At 39.5% G+C, this 18,343-nt stretch overlaps 1 protein-coding gene and 3 pseudogenes across 1 annotated transcript in view; all 4 read left to right on the top strand.

Annotated features, from left to right (window-relative positions):
• Nucleotides 1–18,343, top strand: part of SLC2A9 (solute carrier family 2 member 9) — a 314,145-nt gene that overhangs the window by 108,923 nt on the left and 186,879 nt on the right. The window lies entirely within an intron of this gene.
• Nucleotides 4,975–9,062, top strand: LOC144455324 (rho GTPase-activating protein 29 pseudogene; annotated as a pseudogene).
• On the top strand, nt 9,420–11,266 carry LOC144455325 (rho GTPase-activating protein 29 pseudogene; annotated as a pseudogene).
• On the top strand, nt 15,280–16,017 carry LOC144455326 (rho GTPase-activating protein 29-like; annotated as a pseudogene).

Here is an 18,343-nt window from a genome sequence, read left to right on the forward strand (position 1 = left end):
AATAGAATTTGAACCCAGTCTTGGCTTCTAGTACAATGCTCTGTAGGCTATCATTCCTCCCCACTATGCTGCCTTAAATGCTCTCTACATTCCTTTCCTTCCCTCAATCTCATAAACTGAGTCTTTGAGGGCATCGGGCCTGATCAATTCTAACGTTCCTCGTAACTATAAACTTCACAGTCAGTGTAAAGATTGTGTCTCAGAATGGCATTTTTCCCACCACCTGAGCCACATGCTAGGGGAAGGGAAAGGAATAAGCATTTATAAAGCACTTACTATGTGCCACGCACTGTGCTAAACATTTTACAAACTTCTCATTTAAGTTTTACAACAACCCTAAGAGGTAGGTGCTGTTATTATCCCCATTTTACACATGAGGAAATTGAGGGAAAGAGAGGTTAAGCCACTTGCCCAGGGTCACATAGCTAGCGTCTGAGGCCACATTTCTACTCAGGTGTTGGTCCAGTGCTTTGTGCACTGTGGTAGCCTCCCTCACTGCTTCAAGGGACTCAAGATTTAGCAGATGGCCATTCCTCAACAAACTCATGTCCTGGAACACGGTTCTGAGTGGCATGAGTCTTGAACAGATGGGAAAGATACATTGGGTTAATGAGGACCTAGTCTGAAAGAAAATTACCGCATGAAGGTATTTCATGTTTTGGAAATCTACCATTTCTTTGGTATATGGTGCTCCTTCCACCAAGATAGACTTCAACCTCTCCAAACCATAAGAAGCAACAGTGTCTGTGACTTGCTATGGCTAAAAAAAAAAAATCATCACCCTGTATTCAAGCTGGTGATGAGCCTGTGTGAACTTAGCTTTGCTAGTGCTTAGACGAAAGAGATAGAATCTGCCGCCAGACACAGACTGGAAGGATTTCCAGGTTTTTAGGGTCTGTTGTGGCTGGTGCTCCCATGACAAAGCCTTCAAAGATTTAGGATTATTTCTATACCATGGTATTGGAATAGGAGTACACAATTATCCAGAAAAAATTATTTTTGAAAATAAAATATTTTTATTGATTCCTTTTGTTTTTCCATCTTTCCCATCACAGTCATTTCCAGAATTAGGCCCTGTCTTAAACCAAAGAAAAAGAGTTTATAAAAATTAACTAACATAATTACCGTGTATGAGTGTGTGTGCTGCTTTCTATCCTCAGGGTACCCCACTTCTCTGCTCAGAGAAAGGAGGAACTCTGCACTATCTCTTCTCTGTGCGTCTTGTTGACTTTTTTGTTAATTCAGAGTTTTCCTTGCTTTAAGTGATCATTTCGTTGACGTTGTTGAAGTTGTGTATTGTTCTTCTGTTGAGTTCGTCAGTTCCTCCAAGTCTTCTCTGACTTCCTCACACTCAGTACTTCCTGCTGACCAATAATATTTTATTATGTTCATATAGCATCATTCATTCACCCATTGTCCAGCTGAGAAATACTCATTCTCCACCTTGCACCCCAAGTCCTTGCTTTCGAAAGTGCTATTATGAATGTTTTAGCAAAGTGCCATAGTAGATAGAGAGCTGGCCCCAAAGTAGGAAAGTCAGGGTGTAAGTCCTGACATCTACTGACTGTGTGATCATGTGACCATGGGCAAGTCATTTAACCTAGCACTTTTGGCAGATTTCTAAAACTGTCTGTTGAGGAGAGGGTGCCAATCTGTATTGGTAAAAGGAGTTTTCTCTCCCAGGAGTTCCCTATACTAATAACATCACAGTCTATACTCCTCCTTGGTCTATGCTGTGCTTTTGCCCAAGATCAGACAAGTATAAGGATTTTAATTAAGCCTTTTAAGGCACTCTGATTCCAAAACCAGTGACCTGTTGATTGTACCACATGTTCTCATTATGACTATGGGTGCTATTTCATCAATAGCCTGCCTACTCCAAGTCAATATTCCTTGATTATAAAGGCATTCCAATTCAGTAAGCTGGACCACTGAGGACCAGAAAGTGACACACCCACAAACATCCACAACCCCAGAAGGAGTCAGGTCAGGACATAGGATAACTATAGATAAGGTGTTTTGGTTGCTTCTTGGTGGGAAGCTTATAGTGGGAGGAGGACATTCGAAGGGGACTTCACTCAGAGGAAGCAATGGGTCCTGAAAACATGGGCAGCATTTCAGGAGGCAGAAATGGGCTAAAATAAGCTATACCAATATACCTGAATGTGGAAAAGGACGTACAAACAAATGGCGCACTACCAAGACAATAGTGGCTATCGGAGCCCTGAGTTATGCTCTCTAAATAACATTAAACGAGTAAGAAGCAGGCGTGGGAAATTGCTGTAGTTTCAACCTGAAAAGCCAGCCTTAAAAATACACTTAGTTGACTTTTGGACTTGTTTAACTGATTTGACTTTTGAATGCGCTTTCATCTTTATTATACTAGTTGATTTCCCTAACAAGCCGGGGAGGCTGAGTAAGGGCAGATACAATGATCATTTTTATGTTCCAGATGAAGACAATGAAGTGCAAAGAGGGGGAAATGGGGACACCCCCCGTGTTACTCAGGAAGTTAATGCAGGTCTAAGAGTATAGCAAAGTGTGTCCTGACTTCCAGTTTGGTGTTCTTTCCATTACATTTCATTGCCAAAAGAGAGTGGCATCAATAAGTCAATCAACAAGTGTTTTTTAAGCATCTACCCTGTGCCAGGCATGGTGCACTGGGAATGCAAATATAAAGGATGAAACAATCCTTACTCCTAAGGACCTTGCATTATATCACCAAAAGGAGATAACAAATAATGTGTTAGGCTCTTGTATAGATGATTGGACTGACTCAACCACACAACCACACACCTAAAGGACAGGTTCTGTTTGCTCTTTGTCCTAGGTTTAGCCCCTTCCTTGGCATAGATAGAAACAAGAAAGTTAGTATGTGTCATTTTCAGAGAAAGGCAGAGCACGGTTTCTTGTGGCTCTCAGTTTTTCCTACTTTAATCAAATAACATGTGGACTCCCTCAGAGGACCTAGTCCTCTTAATCAATAAGTATTTATTAAGCACCTGCTATGTTCCAGGCTTTCCTTTGGAGCCTCCCAGACACTGAGCTCCTAAGGAAAGTATGGGAGAGAAGAAGTATTAGCCTGACTACCAAACTGAAGGTATACAGAGTTTTGTGCTGACCTCATTGCTGTATGCCCGTGAAACCTGGACGGCATACCAGCTCCATGCCAGGAAACTGAATGACTTCCATTTGAATTGTCTTAGGAAGATTCTGAAGATCACCTGGCAGAATAAGAAACCAGACACTGAGGTCCTTTTTTGAACTAAATTGCCAAGCATTCAAACTCTACTTCAGAGAGTGCAACTCCAGTGGGCTGGCCACATTGTTCAAATGCAAAATGTATACTGGCCAAAAAGACTATTTTATGGAGAACTCACACAGGGTAAGCGCTACATGGTGGTCAGAAGAAGTGACACAAGGACACTCTCAAGATCTCTCTTAAGAACTTTGGAAATGATTGTGTGACATGGGAGGCATTGGCACAGGACCACTTATGATGTGCCCTGATCAGAGAAGGTGCTGTGCTCCGTGAACAAAGCAGAATTGAAGTAGCTCAAAAGAAATGTAAGATGCGCATTTAGAGAATCCATGCCAAATGTTCACATGGACTATTTGTGCCTGACCTGCAGTAGAGCATTCTGAGCTCATATTGGTCTGAAAGGCCACAATCAGACACACTGTGACTCGACTCTAACATAGTGATGTCATTTTGTTCTCTTCGAGAAAGAAGGACAAAAACCAACCAGCTAAGAAACCAACTATGTTCCAGGCACTGTGCCTGGCATGCAGAAAGAGGCAAAAAAAGTCCCTGCCCTCAAGGATCTTACAGTCTAACAAAGAAGACAACATGCAAACAAATATATACAAAGCAAGCTAAATACAGGATAGATAGGAAATGAAAAGAGGGAAGGGACTAGAATTAAGAGGGGTTAGGGAAGGCTTCCTGTAGAAGATTGAATTTTAGTAGGGAATTAAAGGAAACCAGGGAAGCCAGTAAGGGGAGATGCAGAGGTGGAGCATTCCAGGTATGGGATACAGCCATAGAAAATACCCAAAATAGAGAGATGGAGTGTTTAATTCATGAAATAGCTACGAGGCCAGTGTCACTGGATCAAAAATATATGTGTTGTGGAGTAAGGTATAAGAAGACTGGAAAGATAGGAGGGGACTAAGTTATGAAGGGCATTGAATGACAGCATTTTGTATTTGCTCCTGGAAGCAATAGGAAGCCACTAGAATTTATTGAGTAGGCAGGTGACGTGACTGGCCCTGCATTTTGGGAAAATCACTTTAGTGGCTGAGTGGAGAATGGATTGGAATGGAGACTTGAGGCAGGCATACTCATAACAGGCTATTGCAAATAGATTAGGTAAGAGGTGATGAGGACCTGCACTAGAAGAGTGGTCTTGTCAGAGGAGAAAGGGGACATATTTGAGAGTGCAAAAGTAAAAATCAACAGTACTTGGCAATAGCTTGGATATGGGTAGAGTAGGGTGACAGATAGTGAGGAATCCAGGATGACTTCTAGGTTATGAGCCTAAGTGACTGGGAGAATAGTGTTACCCTCTACAGTAAAGAGAAGATAAGAGGAAGAGAGGGTTTAGGGGAAAAGATAATGAATTCTGTTTTGGACATACTGAGTTTCAGATTTCTATTGGGCATTCAACTGGAGATGTTTGAAAGGCAGATGGAGATGTGAGATTGGAGGGCAGCAGAGAGACTAGGGCAGGAAATGTAGATTTGAGAATCATCAGCATAAGTTGGCTGTGGTGGCACAGGGCCAGGAAGGGTGGACTCTTCTTCATTTGTGGTGGGCTCCAAGACTTAGCCATGACCCTGGGAATCTCATTTTTTGTCTTCTGTACCTACTACAGTGTGATGATGCTCCCCTGGATTTCCATCTTCTGTTACTACCAGGATATTAACTGAAGGGATTTTAGAACACTGCAACAATTGTGATGTTGTCGTAGAATGGTAGAAGCAAGAAGTGTGGTTTATCATTTGCCCGGCTCTCCCTGTGTAATTTTTTTCTTAATTAATTTTTAGTTTTCAACAATCACTTCCATGAGCCTTTAAGTTTTAAATTTTCTGCCCTTCCTTCTCCACCTCCCTCCCCAAGATAGTGTGCAATCTGATATAGACTCTACATATATATTCCTATTAAACATATTTTCAGATTAGTCATATTGTAAAGAAGATTAGAACCAATAGGACGAACCAGAAGAAAGAAGAAACAAAACAAAACAGAAGGAAAAAAAAGAGCAAATAGTATGCTTCGATCAGCATTCCAACTCCATAGTTCTTCCTGTGTAATCTTTTCACTCTTCCTAATGCTGGAAACTGGGGAATGAAGAACCATACCAAGATCAACTCTTTGAGCAGCATAAATTCCAACTCAAATTGTTGCAACAACCCCATTATTGATCCAGAGTATGTGAAACAAGTTGCTCAGTGATGTCAGGAGTTTTGCAGAGGTGTTGTTCAGTTTGAAAGAAACTATCCTCTCAGAAGAAAGTCAAGATTGTCTGCATAATGTAGTTCATGGACACTTTGGAGAGTTGCTGCGAATTCTTCAGACCATAATAAACAAACACCAAGCCTTCACTTTAGCTGATATTCTTAGTACTACAGGAGTAGTTATTGCAGAAGTGAAATCTATGGACTTCGATGACTTTAAATGAAGAAAATAAGAGACATCTCTTCAGTGAAATATTTTCTTCTATTAAAACATCAGCATTCATTTTTGGTAATGTATTTTTCAGACTTCTGTAGGGGAAATGTAGACAAGGACATACCATTGGAGCTTTCTGAGTCTCTAAAAACTCCAGTCCTTGGAAAATATTTCTGTGGTAGGGTTACTATGTGAAAAAGACAATTTTTCAGTGACCTCTATGGCCCAAAGAACTGGATAGCACACTTCTGGGAAAAGATGATGGAGTGGAGTTAGCTTTGACATATGCTAAAACATGGTCAAACTATGCCAAAACATGGTCAAAACATGCCAAGGATATAGTTGCATGGGTTTGAGAAAAAAATAATTAGCTGGGAATTGGAATGTGTTAGAAACATTGCAAAGATGGCAGAAACAACTAAAGCCATTATTGGACTCCAGGAGTTTATGCCGTTCTGGGCTTTATTCATAAATGCTTTTGATAATGATATTGAGAGCAGACAGCTTTCAACAACAAAGAGCAGTAGCTCTTCAAAGCAACAAATTTGTTCAGCCTCTCCTTGGGAGAAAAAAAGAATTGGATAAACAGAGGAAAGAAATTAAAGAGCTTTGGCAAGGAGAACAGAAGAAAATGCAAGAGTCAGAGGCACCTATCAAAAAGGCAAAATACTTGTGTATATAACAGCAGAATGAATACGAAAAAGCCAAGTCTTCCACAGTGTGTGCTAAAGAGGAGCATCTGAACTCAAGTGGAGGGCTTGGGAAAGAAGTCTGCAAAGCAAAGTTAGAGAAAAAGCAAAGGCTGGAGGAAGAGCCTGCAAAAAATAGAAGAAACAAATGAACTCTACAAAGTTACAGATATGGAAGAAAAATGAAATGATTCAGACAATACTAAGAGTGAATTTTTTTTCTATTGCTCATTTATTTTATTTTCTAAAATTTATTTTATTTTTAATTTATGGAATAAAACAAGCATGTCTATAACAGTATAATTAAAAACGGTTGCACACGAAACTGCAAATCTATTATGTACAACTTGCTATTCCTTTAAAATATATAATAAACTTATCATATAAATTTCTTTTTCTTTTCTTCCCTCTCCCTCACCCCACCTCACTCTAGAGATGGCTACTATTAGGCACAAATAGGTATATATGTAAAATTATTCTATACATACTTCTATTTATCAGTTCTTTCTCTGGATGCAGAATAGTATCTTTCTTCATATGTCCTTTATAGTTAATTTGGGTATTTATAGTAGTCAAAATGACTTATTCACTCAAAGTCATTTTAAAAACAATATTGCTGTTACTGTACACAATATTCTCTTGGTTTTGCTCATTTCGCTTTTTATTATTTCTCGCAAGTCTACCCATGTTTTTAAAAGATCATTGAGCTCATCATTTCTAATAGCACAGTAGTATTCCATCACAATCATATACCACAACCTGTTCAGCCATTTCCCAATTGATAGGGATCCCTGCAACTTCTAGTTATTTGCTATTACAAAGAGAGCTGCTATAAATATCCCATTCATATTCAAAGTTATAATTTCTATTTATGAATTTCCCTCCATCTTATTTTTGCTCATTTTCTTTCTCAGCCTCTCTTTTTACCCTATCCGTATTACCTTATCTTCTCCCCCACTTTGCCACCCCCCCACTTCACCCATCCTCTCCCCTCCGCTCCTCTAATCTCAATCCCCATACCCCTCTAAAAGTCCCTCCTCCACCCTGTCCCCCAATTTTCTCTTTTCTCTACATATTCAGAAGACTTCTGCACTCTTCCAGATGTATACATTGTTTCTTCTTCAAACCAGATGAGAACAAGTTTCCAACATAATCAGCTCTCCACCACCATGTGCTTCCTCGGTATTAGTTTCTCCTTTTCTTATAATATAATTGCTCCCTTTTACCTTTTCTAACTCAATTTGTTTTTTAGAATCACTCTATCATGCACAACTCAGCCTCAACCTTTCTTTCAAACTACCTCAGTAATGTGGCATTTAAAAAGTCCAAGAGACAATTTCTGGGTAATTTAATCATTTTATTAATAATGCCAGCATTTTTAATAAAGAAGCCAGTGGCACTCTCAAATGCCAAATGCCATCATGGCAGCGGGCCATGGAAAGAGAGATGTTCCTGAGGGGGGGGCAATCAATTCTAATTGGTTAATAATTAATGACAGTTGGACTTTACAAAGAGAAGTGGGATCTGTCCAGTGAGAGGCTCATCATGACATCATATCATTCTTAGAGAGACTGTCCCTATACCCAGACCACCCCAAGCCTTAGGCAATCTAGACAAAGAATCTATATCCCCCTCCCAAGCCTGAGCTAGTTGGATGTAGTAACAATATCTAGAATGAGAAGAATGTTAATTCTATCTTTCATTAGCCCTATCTAGAGATTGGACAAGGAAACAGGACAAGGGGGAGGGGGGGAGAAAGCTTGGGTCTCCCCAGTTTTAATAATTGGCTATTAATGAAGAGAAATAATCGTTTTTCTCAGTAAAAATGACAATTTTAAGTAAACAGTTTGGCCTTAATGCCTTATAATTAGTCTTTAATGTAGTTTGACCTTAACGCCTTATAATTGGGTCTTTAATGTTTTCCTTATATTTCTTCAGATTTTTTTATATAGAATTTTCTGTTGAGTTCTGGTCTTTTTGTTACAAATACCTGAAAGTCTTTCAGTTCATCAGATGTCCTTTTTTTCCATTTAGGATTATGCTCAACTTTGCTGGACATGTTACTCTTGGACACAACCCCAGTTCTTTTGCTCTTTGAACTATAATATTCCAAGACTTGTAGTCTTTTAGAGTAGAAACTCTAGGTCTTGTGAAATCCTGACTGTATTTCCACAGTATTCAGATTGTTTTTTCCTTGTTTCTTATACTATTTCCCTCCTAACCTGGGAGTTTTGGAACATGGCTATGACATTCCTATAAGTTTTCCTGTTGGGATCTCTTTTAGCTGGTGAATGGTAGATTTTTTTTTCTATTTTTATTTTATCCTCTTGTTCTATAACTTCAGGTCAATTTTTCTTAATAATTTCTTGTAATACTGTATCCAGATTTTTTTCTCTCTCATAACTTACAGGTAGTCTGACAATTCTTATATTAACCTTCCTCAATCTGTTCTCCAGATCAGTTGTTTTTCTAATGAGAAGTTTCAGATTCTCTTCTGTTTTTTTCTAGCTTTATTATTTCTTGGTGTCTAATATCATTATTCAATTCCTCTTGCCCAATTCTAGTTTTCAAGGAGTTATTTTCTTCCTTAAGACTTTGGACCTCTTTTTCAAATTAGTTAACTTGCTTTTCATAATTTTCTTGAATTGCTTATATTTTTTTCCCTAATTTTTCCTTGATCTTTCTTAGGTCTTTTTTGAATTGCTTTTTAAGTTCTTCCAAGAACTCTTTTTGGGCTTATGACCATTTGATGTTACTTTTTGGGGTAGGAGTGGCTTTTTTATCTCACTATCTTTCTCTGAATATGAACCCAGTTCTGCTTTTAAACCAAATTAGCTATCTATGGTCAGGTTCTTGTTCCTTTGCTTACTCATTTTTATTTTGTTTTATTTTTATTATAATCAAGTTTTAATCTTGAGTTGTGGCTAAATTTGCCCTAGGCCTCAGATTCTCCTTACTGTTATTTTCTGAATTCTGTCCTGGGCTCAGGCTTAACCTCAGGGATTCCTCTCCTCTCCTAAGCCACAGTTAGGACCCCCAGCCGCGCTGTCCCAAAAATGTTCTTGCTCCCTGCCGGTACCAGCACTAAACTCACTAGGTGTGTAATGCCTCTTCCCTGCCCACAGCCATACTCCAGGATCGGTTTGGGTCGGCACTGCTAGGCCCAGCCTCTGGAAACAGTGTGTGTGTTTGGGGGTGGGGGAGTCCTTCAATCTTCCCCCATTCAGCTGTCTGCTGTTCCTTAGATGAAAGTTTCTGAGGCTGCGAGGTGAAAGTTCATAGGGTAAAATTTCTTGAGGTCTAGTCTGCTTCCCAGTGGAGCTGCCCTCAGGGCCTACTGTTTGTTGATCCAGCAGATTCGGCCAGGAGGTATCTACCCTTCACTCAGACTGAACCTCAGCCTGTGGAGGCCCTGTCTTTTCTGAGCTCCTCTCAGTTTGTCTTAGGAGGACAACTGCTTGACCCCTTTATTTTTTCTGCTCTGCATTCATTTCAAAGCAATTTTCTGTCTGTTTGTGGTAGGAATCTGGAAAGCCTGGAAATTTCTGACCTAATCCCCCCAAAAGAGAAATTTAACACAACTTTGTGAACTTGTTTTCCACTGTGAGCTAACTCTTAAAGTTGTAGGGTTAACCCCTTCAGATGCAACATGTGCAGGTTGCCTCTCTATGGCAAGTTATATGACCCCAGGTGAAAGTTTGCAGACTCTGTGAAGGCATAAACTTCACCCAAGGGTGGTGTTCACATTAAATCCAGATCTTTTGAAAATTCCTAAAGTAATGGCCTTTTAAGTAAGGGATCAACAAATAATCAACCTGGTCACGTGGAAATGTCTTTCAGAACTCTGGAGAACGTCCATTTCATTTACTAGAGTATATTGGCAGCCCTGTTTACTATTCTGAAAAAGTTGGAGATAAGAAGTTCTTTAACAGCGTAGATATCCCAGCTGTCAGAGGGCCATCCCCTTTCAGATCGTGGTTAGTTGGGAAATCAAGGTAGTGGAATGTGCAGTGATTCAGAGAACAGAAGGAAGCAAAGAATCAAAGTTTTATGGATTCTCCTTCCACCAGTTCAGGAGAGTTTAAATGCAGGCTTCTTCAGACACCATCAGTGGGGACTATGTATTCTGCTGATGACCTAGGTGAAAGAAAACCACCTTCTTCTTCTGAGACTGGCTTAAATGAGCATGTGCCTGAAATTACCAGTTCCCCAGGACCATTTAGAAATGCCCTCAAGTCAAGAGCCGCTGTCACTCATCAGCTTTGGGAGCTGAGGACTCCATCCAAATGCAGAGAACATGACAGCTTAGTCATATGCCACAGGGTAGAATGTGTGAAGTGCTCCCTTGCTTGTCACAAAACTCGTTTGGAAACCTTAACCATTCAGTGTGGACACAAGAAACTTCATGGCAAGTTACATTTATTTGGTGTGGAATTTGCTCAAGCTGCTAAAAATGCCCCTGATGGCATCCCCTTCATTATTAGAAAATGTACCTCAGACATTGAAAGCCAAGCCTTGGATGTGCAGTGAAAGTGAATGGAGCTAAAAAAAAAAAACAGTCAAGAAACTCTGCAAGGGGCAGAGTTCAGAGGGCAGAAAAGTGGCAGGGACTCACCTGAGCTCTCCCCCAAACTCCTCTGAACACCTTTAAATAATGCCCTAAAATAATATTTCAAGCAGCAGAACCCACAAAAGGATGAGGTGAAACAATCTTTCAGCCCAAGACATCACAGAAGGTTGGCAGGAAAGGTCTGTTGCACCTGGGTGAGAATGGAGCCCAGAGCAGGGTGGACTGCACCAGTAAAGACTGAGCCCTTAGCAAACTAGGAGCAGGCCTTGGGATTGACTCAGGAGCAGCAGTGGCTGCTTCCAGAGCTCTCAGCCCACAGAGGGTAAGGGTAAGGGAGTCAAATAACTGGTCAGAAGGAGATTACAGGGGTCTCTTTGCTGGCACTGAGGCAGGTCTCTGTTGCTTTGCCCATACTGGGATCCAGGTCACAGTGCTGGGTGGCTGTTCCAGGGCAAGGAGGAGTACCTGCACACCAGAGCTTGTGGCTACAGAGAAGTGGGGACTCTCCTCACAGTTTGAGGTCAGAAAAGAGTGCTTGTGATCACTCACAGACCAGAGCACAAGCCAGGAGAGTGGTAAACACAAGCTCTCCTTAGATCATACAACTTTGGAAGAACTGAAAACTTCAGCTCCCTAGAAGTATCTCTGAAAATAGCTACACAAAACCACTGAAGCTTGGGGCAGTTTGCCCTCTACCCTGGGAACAGAGCCCTACTTTAGCAAAGAGTTAAAAGTCAAGAAATAGACTGAAAAATGAGCAAACAACGGAAAAAAATTCTGACTATAGAAAGTTAACTATGGTGATAAGGAATATCAAAACAAACTCAGAAGAAGGGAACAGAGTCAAAGCTCCTTTATCCAAGGCCTCCAAGAAAATATGAGGTGGTCTTGGGACATGAAGAGCTCAGAAAAGATTTTAAAAATCAAGTAAGAGAGGTAGAGGAAATATTGGGAAGAGAAATGAGAGTGATGCAAAACACCATGAAAAAAGAATCCATAGCTCAGTTTAAAAAAAAAAAAAGGAGAGGGCACAAAAAAAACCCACTGAAGAAAATAACATCTTAAAAAACAGAATAGGCCAAATGATATTAGAGGTACAAAAAAGTCCAATGAGGAGAATGCCTTGAAAAGCAGAATTGGCCAAATAGGAAAAGAGACACAAAAATTCACTGAAGGAAAGAACTCATTAAAAAGTAGAATTGGCCAAATGGCAAAGAGGTACAAAAGCTCACTGAAGAATAGAATTCCTTAAAAATTAGAATTGAGCAAATGGAAATTTATGACTCTACAACAAGGAACAATAGAACAAAATCAAAAGAATGAAAAAACAAAGCAGAAAACACTGTGAAATATCTCATTAAAAAAACAAGTGACCTGGAAAATAGATCTAGGAGAGATAATTTGAAAATTATTGGACTTCCTGAAAGCCATGATAAAAAAAGAGCCTAGACATCATCTTTTAAGAATTTATCAAGGGAAAACTGCCCTGATATTCTAGAATCAGAGGGTAAAAGGGAAATGGAAAGAATCCACAGATCACCTCCTGAAAGAGATCCCAAAATGAAAACTCCCAGGAATATCATAGCCAAATTCTAGAGCTCCCAGGTCAAGGAGAAAATATTGCAAACAGCCAGGAAGAAACAATCCAAGTATTATGGAGCCACATTCACGACAACACATTTAGCAGCTTCTACATTAAAGATTTGGAGGCTTGGAATATGATATTCCAGAGGGCAAAGGAGCTAGCATTACAACCAAGAATCACCTACCCAGCAAAACTGAGTATAATCCTTCAGGTGGAAAAATGGGCATTCCACATAATAGAGGACTGTCAAGCATTCTTGATGAAAAGAGCAGAGCTGACTAGAAAATTTGGCTTTCAAATACAAGACTGAAGAGAAGCATAAATAGGCAAACAGGAAAGGGAAATCATAAAGGACTTACTAAACTGTTTACATTCCTCCATGGGAAGATGATACTTGTAACTCCTAAGAAGTTTCTCATTATTAGGCAGTTAGAAGGAGTATATGTAGACAGAGGTCACCAAAGTATGGATTGACACTGATGAGATCATTATATTAAAAAAATAAAATTACTGGATGAGAACAAAGAATGCCCTGGAAGAAAGGGAAAGGGGGAAGTAGAATGGTAAATTATCTCACAAAAAAAGATCCAAGAAAGAGCTTTTACAGTGCAAGGGAGGTGGCAGGGAATGCATGAACCTTACTGTCTTTGGAACTGTCTCAAAGAGTGAATAACATAAACAGTCAATTGGGTATAGAAATCTATCTTACCCTACAGGACAGTAGGAGGGAAGAGATTAAGAAATGGGAGGAATGCTCATAGAAGGGAGGGCAGATTGGGAGAGGTGTTAGTCAGAAACAAAACTCTTTTGAAAAGGGACAGGGTAAAAGAAGAGAGGGGATAGAGTAAACGGGAGGGGGAATAGAATGGAGTTAAATACAGTTAGCAGTGATAATTGTGAAAAAAATTTTGAAGCAATTTTCTTTGATAAGGGCCTCGTCTGTCAAATACATAGAAAACCAAATAAAATTTTAGAAATAAGAGCCATTCCCCAACTGATAAATAATCAAAAAATATGAAGTCAGTTTTCAGATAAGGTAATCAAAACTATCTATAGGCATATGAAAAAATGCTCTAAATCACTATTGTTTGGAGAAATTAAATTAAAACAATTTTGAGGTACTGCCTCAAACCTATTAGATTGACTAATAGGACAGAAAAGGAAAATGACAAATGTTGGAGGGGATGTGGGAAGGTTGAGACACCAGCGCATTGTTGGTAGAGTTGTGAACTAATTTGACCATTATGTAGAACAATTTGGAACTATGCCCAAACCCTATAAAACCATGCATACCCTTTGACCTAGCAGTACCACTACTTGGTTTGTATCTTGGAAAAGATAAAAAAACAAAAACAAAAAGGAAAACAACCTAGATGTAAAAAAAAAATTATAGCAGCTCTTTTCTGGTGGCAAAGAACTGAAAATTGAGGGGATCCCATCAATTAGGGAATGACTGAACAATTTGTGGTATATGATTGTGATGGACTACTAATGTGCTCTAAGAAATGATGAACTGGATACTCTCAGAAAAACCTGAAAAGACTTACATGAACTGATGCAAAGTAAAATAAGCAGAACAGGAAGACCATTACACAAAATAAAAGTCATATTGTAAGATGATCAACGGTGAATGACTTAGCTATTTTTAGCAATAGAATGATCCAAGACAACTCTGAAAGACTCAGGATGAAAAACGCTATCCATCCCCAGAGAAAAAGCTGATGGAGTCTGAAGACAGATCAAAGCATGCTTTTTTCCCCTGCTTTCTTTATTCTTCTTGGGTTATTTTGGTTTATGTTTTCTTTTACAACATGACTAATATGGAAATATGTTTTGCATGACTACGTGTGTATAACCTATATAAAATTGTTTGCCTTCTCAATAAAGGGGATAGGGAGGGAGAGAGAGAATTTGGAACTCAGTTGTAACAATGAATGTTGAAAATAGTTTTTACGTAGAATTGGGGAAAAAAGATACTAAATAAATGTAAAAAATCTGTAAATCCTTTAAAAAGGGAAAAGATTTAGTTGAACTGTCAGAATTCTCTGTACATATCAGCGATGTTCTTGAGTTATACCTTCATAAGTTACCATAAACCTTATCTTTGTTTTGCCTTTATGATGAGCTTATTGGCCTTGCCAAAGAGAGCCAAAATGAAATGAAGACACAAAGCAGGGAAGCCCTGAAGCTGTGGGTGCTGAACTAAATAAAGTCCTGGGGAAAATCAAAGATTTTCTTTTAAAAATTTTCCAGAACCAAGCTATAGTAATATTGAGTACCTTATAGGGCATCTGTGTGGAGTGTAGAACAAGCCGAAGAAAACAACATGCCGGCCAGAAATCTGGGAATGATATTTGAATCAACTCTGTTCAGGCCTCAGCAGATGCCTGCCAAGGCTTCCCCTTCATCCCTGGTAGACTATCCTTCTCAGGCTTTGAATTGTGAAAGCTCTGCGACCACTCTCGGCTTCTTAGCCTGATTAAAACACCACCACTGAGCTAAGGAAGCCCCCATCGTGTCTTGATTCAAAAGAAGGCGTATCCCTCATCATGAGAGTAACATTTCAGAAATAGCTACCACATTTGAAGGATTATATGACAACAAAAATGCAGGAAGGAGCGGGTACATCTATGATCAAAAGTATTATGTCTTTGGTTTTTGATAAGACTGAAACCTACCCCTTCAAGAACAAAGATAATTTTAAAGCAAATAGCTGTAGAAATGCAAAATGTAGTCAAATGACCTTGAGACTGTTGTGCATAAAGACATCGGTGAGGCCTGTGAGTCTGCCTGTAGGTCAATTCCTTCCTCCAAACTTTTAAAATGAGAACAATTCCAAAAACTATGGGAACTTTAAATTCAGATAAATTTGGTAGAAATACGACCATTGAAGAAATGTCTGAAACAAAACCTTTCCCTAACTCATGCTCTAGACTCTCTTGTTATGACCCCAAAAAGTTGGGACAAGAAATTCAGACAATATGTTATTTATTAACTACAGGCACTGCAGTGATTGTGCCCATTGCACTCCACGAAAACAGAGTACAAGAGGGTTGAGATACTTGTGTTTCATCTCTCAGCTCTAGTGATGTTTCATTTTGTGCCATGCAGCCCAGTAAGCCAGATATGATATCAGTCGAGGCAGTTGGAATAACAGCAGAAGGATGCTCTTCAGATTCCAATCCTCTTGCTGCTTTCAGGGCACTGAGAACTTTTCAGACCCCATCTGGGACATTCTATAAGCTACCTCTCAACAATAAGGTAAAGGGAAATGAAGAGAGTTTTTTTTTTTTTAGAAAAGTACACAGCAACATGTATTAATGTCAAGCAAGAAAATACTGTGAATTTTGTTGTGAATTCAGATTCACCTGGAAGGTGGGTAAATCAACCCAAAGGTAGCCATGAGGAATTTTACCCATTGGATATAAAGCCAGCATGCCAGAGACTAAGGCCAAAAAATATTCAAGACTTAGAGCAAAGAGAAACACAGTTTGAATAGGATTGCCAAATCTTACGTTTTATTTTTATTTTTGGTTGAGAGAAAGGGTAATAGTAATAGGTTGAATATCTTCATTGGGACCACTTTTATTATGTATTTGAACTATATGTATAGGCATCATTTTAAAAGTTGGGCTGGGAGAAGGATATTACAAACAAAATGAAGTTGACTTATTTTTAAGGAGAGACAGAGAGAGATACAGAGAGACAGAGACAGAGACAGCATCATCCATATAAATGATAATCAAATCGAATCCTTGGAAGCTGATGAGATCACCAAGTGAAGTAGTATAGAGGGAAAGGAAGAGAGCCCAGGATAGAACCCTGAGGGACAGTTAGAGGCCATGATCTGGAGGAAAATCAGAAAAGGAGACAGAGAAGGAGTGGTCAAATAGGTAGGAGGAAAACCAGGAAAGAGCAGTGTTCTGAAAACCTAGTAAAAAGAAAATATCAAGTAGGAGAGATTAATCAATGGTACCAAAGGCTACAGAGAGGTCAAGGAGAATGAAGACTAAGAAAAGGCAATTGGATGTGGCAACTAAGATCATTAATAACTTTGGAGAGAGCAGTTTCAATGGAATGATTAAGATTGGAAATCAGATTGTAAAGGTTTGAGAAGGAAAAGTGGAGGCAACTGTTAGGGAAGGCCTTTTAAAAGAGTTTGGCTGCAAAGTGCAGAAGTAATATAGAATGATAGGTAGCACGGATGGAAGGATTAAGTTTTTTTTTTCAGGATAAGGGAGACAGGTATGTTTGTAGGCGGTAGGAAATGAGTCAGTGGAGAGAAGAGATTGAAAAGAGTGGGGATGACAGACGGGGCAATCCACTGGATGAGATGGTGTGGAATGGGATCACTTGAACAAGTAGAGAGGTTAGCTTTGGTAAGGGATAAGCCCCTCTACCATATGATGCGGGTTGCATAGGAGAAAATGGCAGACAGTATCTGAATGATAGGAGATGAAGAAGAGGGGAAGAGGGAGTTCATAGTGAATGGCCTGAATTTTTTCTGTAAAATATGAGGCAAGGTTCTTAGCTGAGAAAGTAGGAAGTTTGAGGAGGGGTGAAAAGATTTGGAAGAGCTGCTGTGGAGAGTGGGATAGTGAATTGATAAAAAAAAAAAAAGGTATAGTAGGATTGCCTAGCAGCAGTGAGGCCCAGTTGAGGTTGTATGACATAAATTTGTAGTGGACCCAGTCAGAATGGTTGCATGATTTTCTTCACTTTTATTCAGCAGTACACAAGGAGCAAATGTGACAAATGGTGGGAGTGATCCAAGGCTCAGGCTTGGTTGGATATAACTGGTGATATGATAAGGGGGGGGATTCAAGAGAGAACAGTGAGGAGTTGAATTAGTTCATCAAAGAGTCAAGAGGAGAAGATGAGAGAGTGGCTAGTGCAGGAGAGATGACCTGGGAGAGAGTTAAGGGGTCAAGGGATTGGAGGTCATGATCAATGAAGAGTAGGGTTATATAAGGGAATGCATATAGTGTGGTCAGACATGGGAATTTCAGAATTCTTGAACATGGAGGTGGTACATTTGTGGGTGGGTAGGGGCCACATAACTTTGATGGATTCTAGGTGGGCAGGGATGCTTTCCTATAGGAGATGACATCTGAGATGGATTGTAAAACATGAGTAGGGTTTCAGTAGGTAGAGATGTGTTTGAGATATGGTAGCAGCCATTCTAGTCATCAAAATTAGTGTGAATAAAAGAATGGAGGCTGGAAATAGCAGGTTGTGTTTGGGGAACTGAATGGGAGAGTTTGGCTGTAGCAATCTGTGGACGGAAGTAGAGTAAGAGATGGCTTTTAAAAAGGAGGAAAGCTCCAACTGTCAAGGGTCCTAAATGCTAGGAAAGTGACATACCCTATTTTGAGTTGAGAAATGTCTTTTCTTGACTTAAGCATAAATAAGTTATTTTCTAACTTCTGTCTGAGAACTGTCTGAAAACCATTAACAACTCACATTCGTTAGTCACTTTAACATTTAAAAAACTTTCCTCAATATCGTTTGAAGAGTTAGTAGTGTAGATATTATTATTGCTGTTTTCCAACTGGGAAAAGGGAGGTGGAGAGAAGTGAAGAAACTTGCTTACAAAGTAATTTCTTGATAAATTCTAGTGAACTTATCAATAAGCATTGCTTGTCAGTCATTGATATTTATGTCATAGTCATATAAGACAGTGAGCTCTTTGTGGGAAGGTACCTTGAGTTTTATCTAAACTATATCTCTCCACTGCCCAACCCTTCACTCTGCCAATAATAGGCACTTGATAAAAGGGTGTTTAAATGCATGGACACGAAATCCCTAAAGTTAGTTCTCTTTGT

The sequence above is a fragment of the Phascolarctos cinereus genome, unplaced genomic scaffold, assembly GCF_003287225.1.
Source record: "Phascolarctos cinereus isolate Bilbo 61053 unplaced genomic scaffold, phaCin_HiC Scaffold_9;HRSCAF=440, whole genome shotgun sequence".
Classification (NCBI taxonomy): domain Eukaryota; kingdom Metazoa; phylum Chordata; class Mammalia; order Diprotodontia; family Phascolarctidae; genus Phascolarctos; species Phascolarctos cinereus.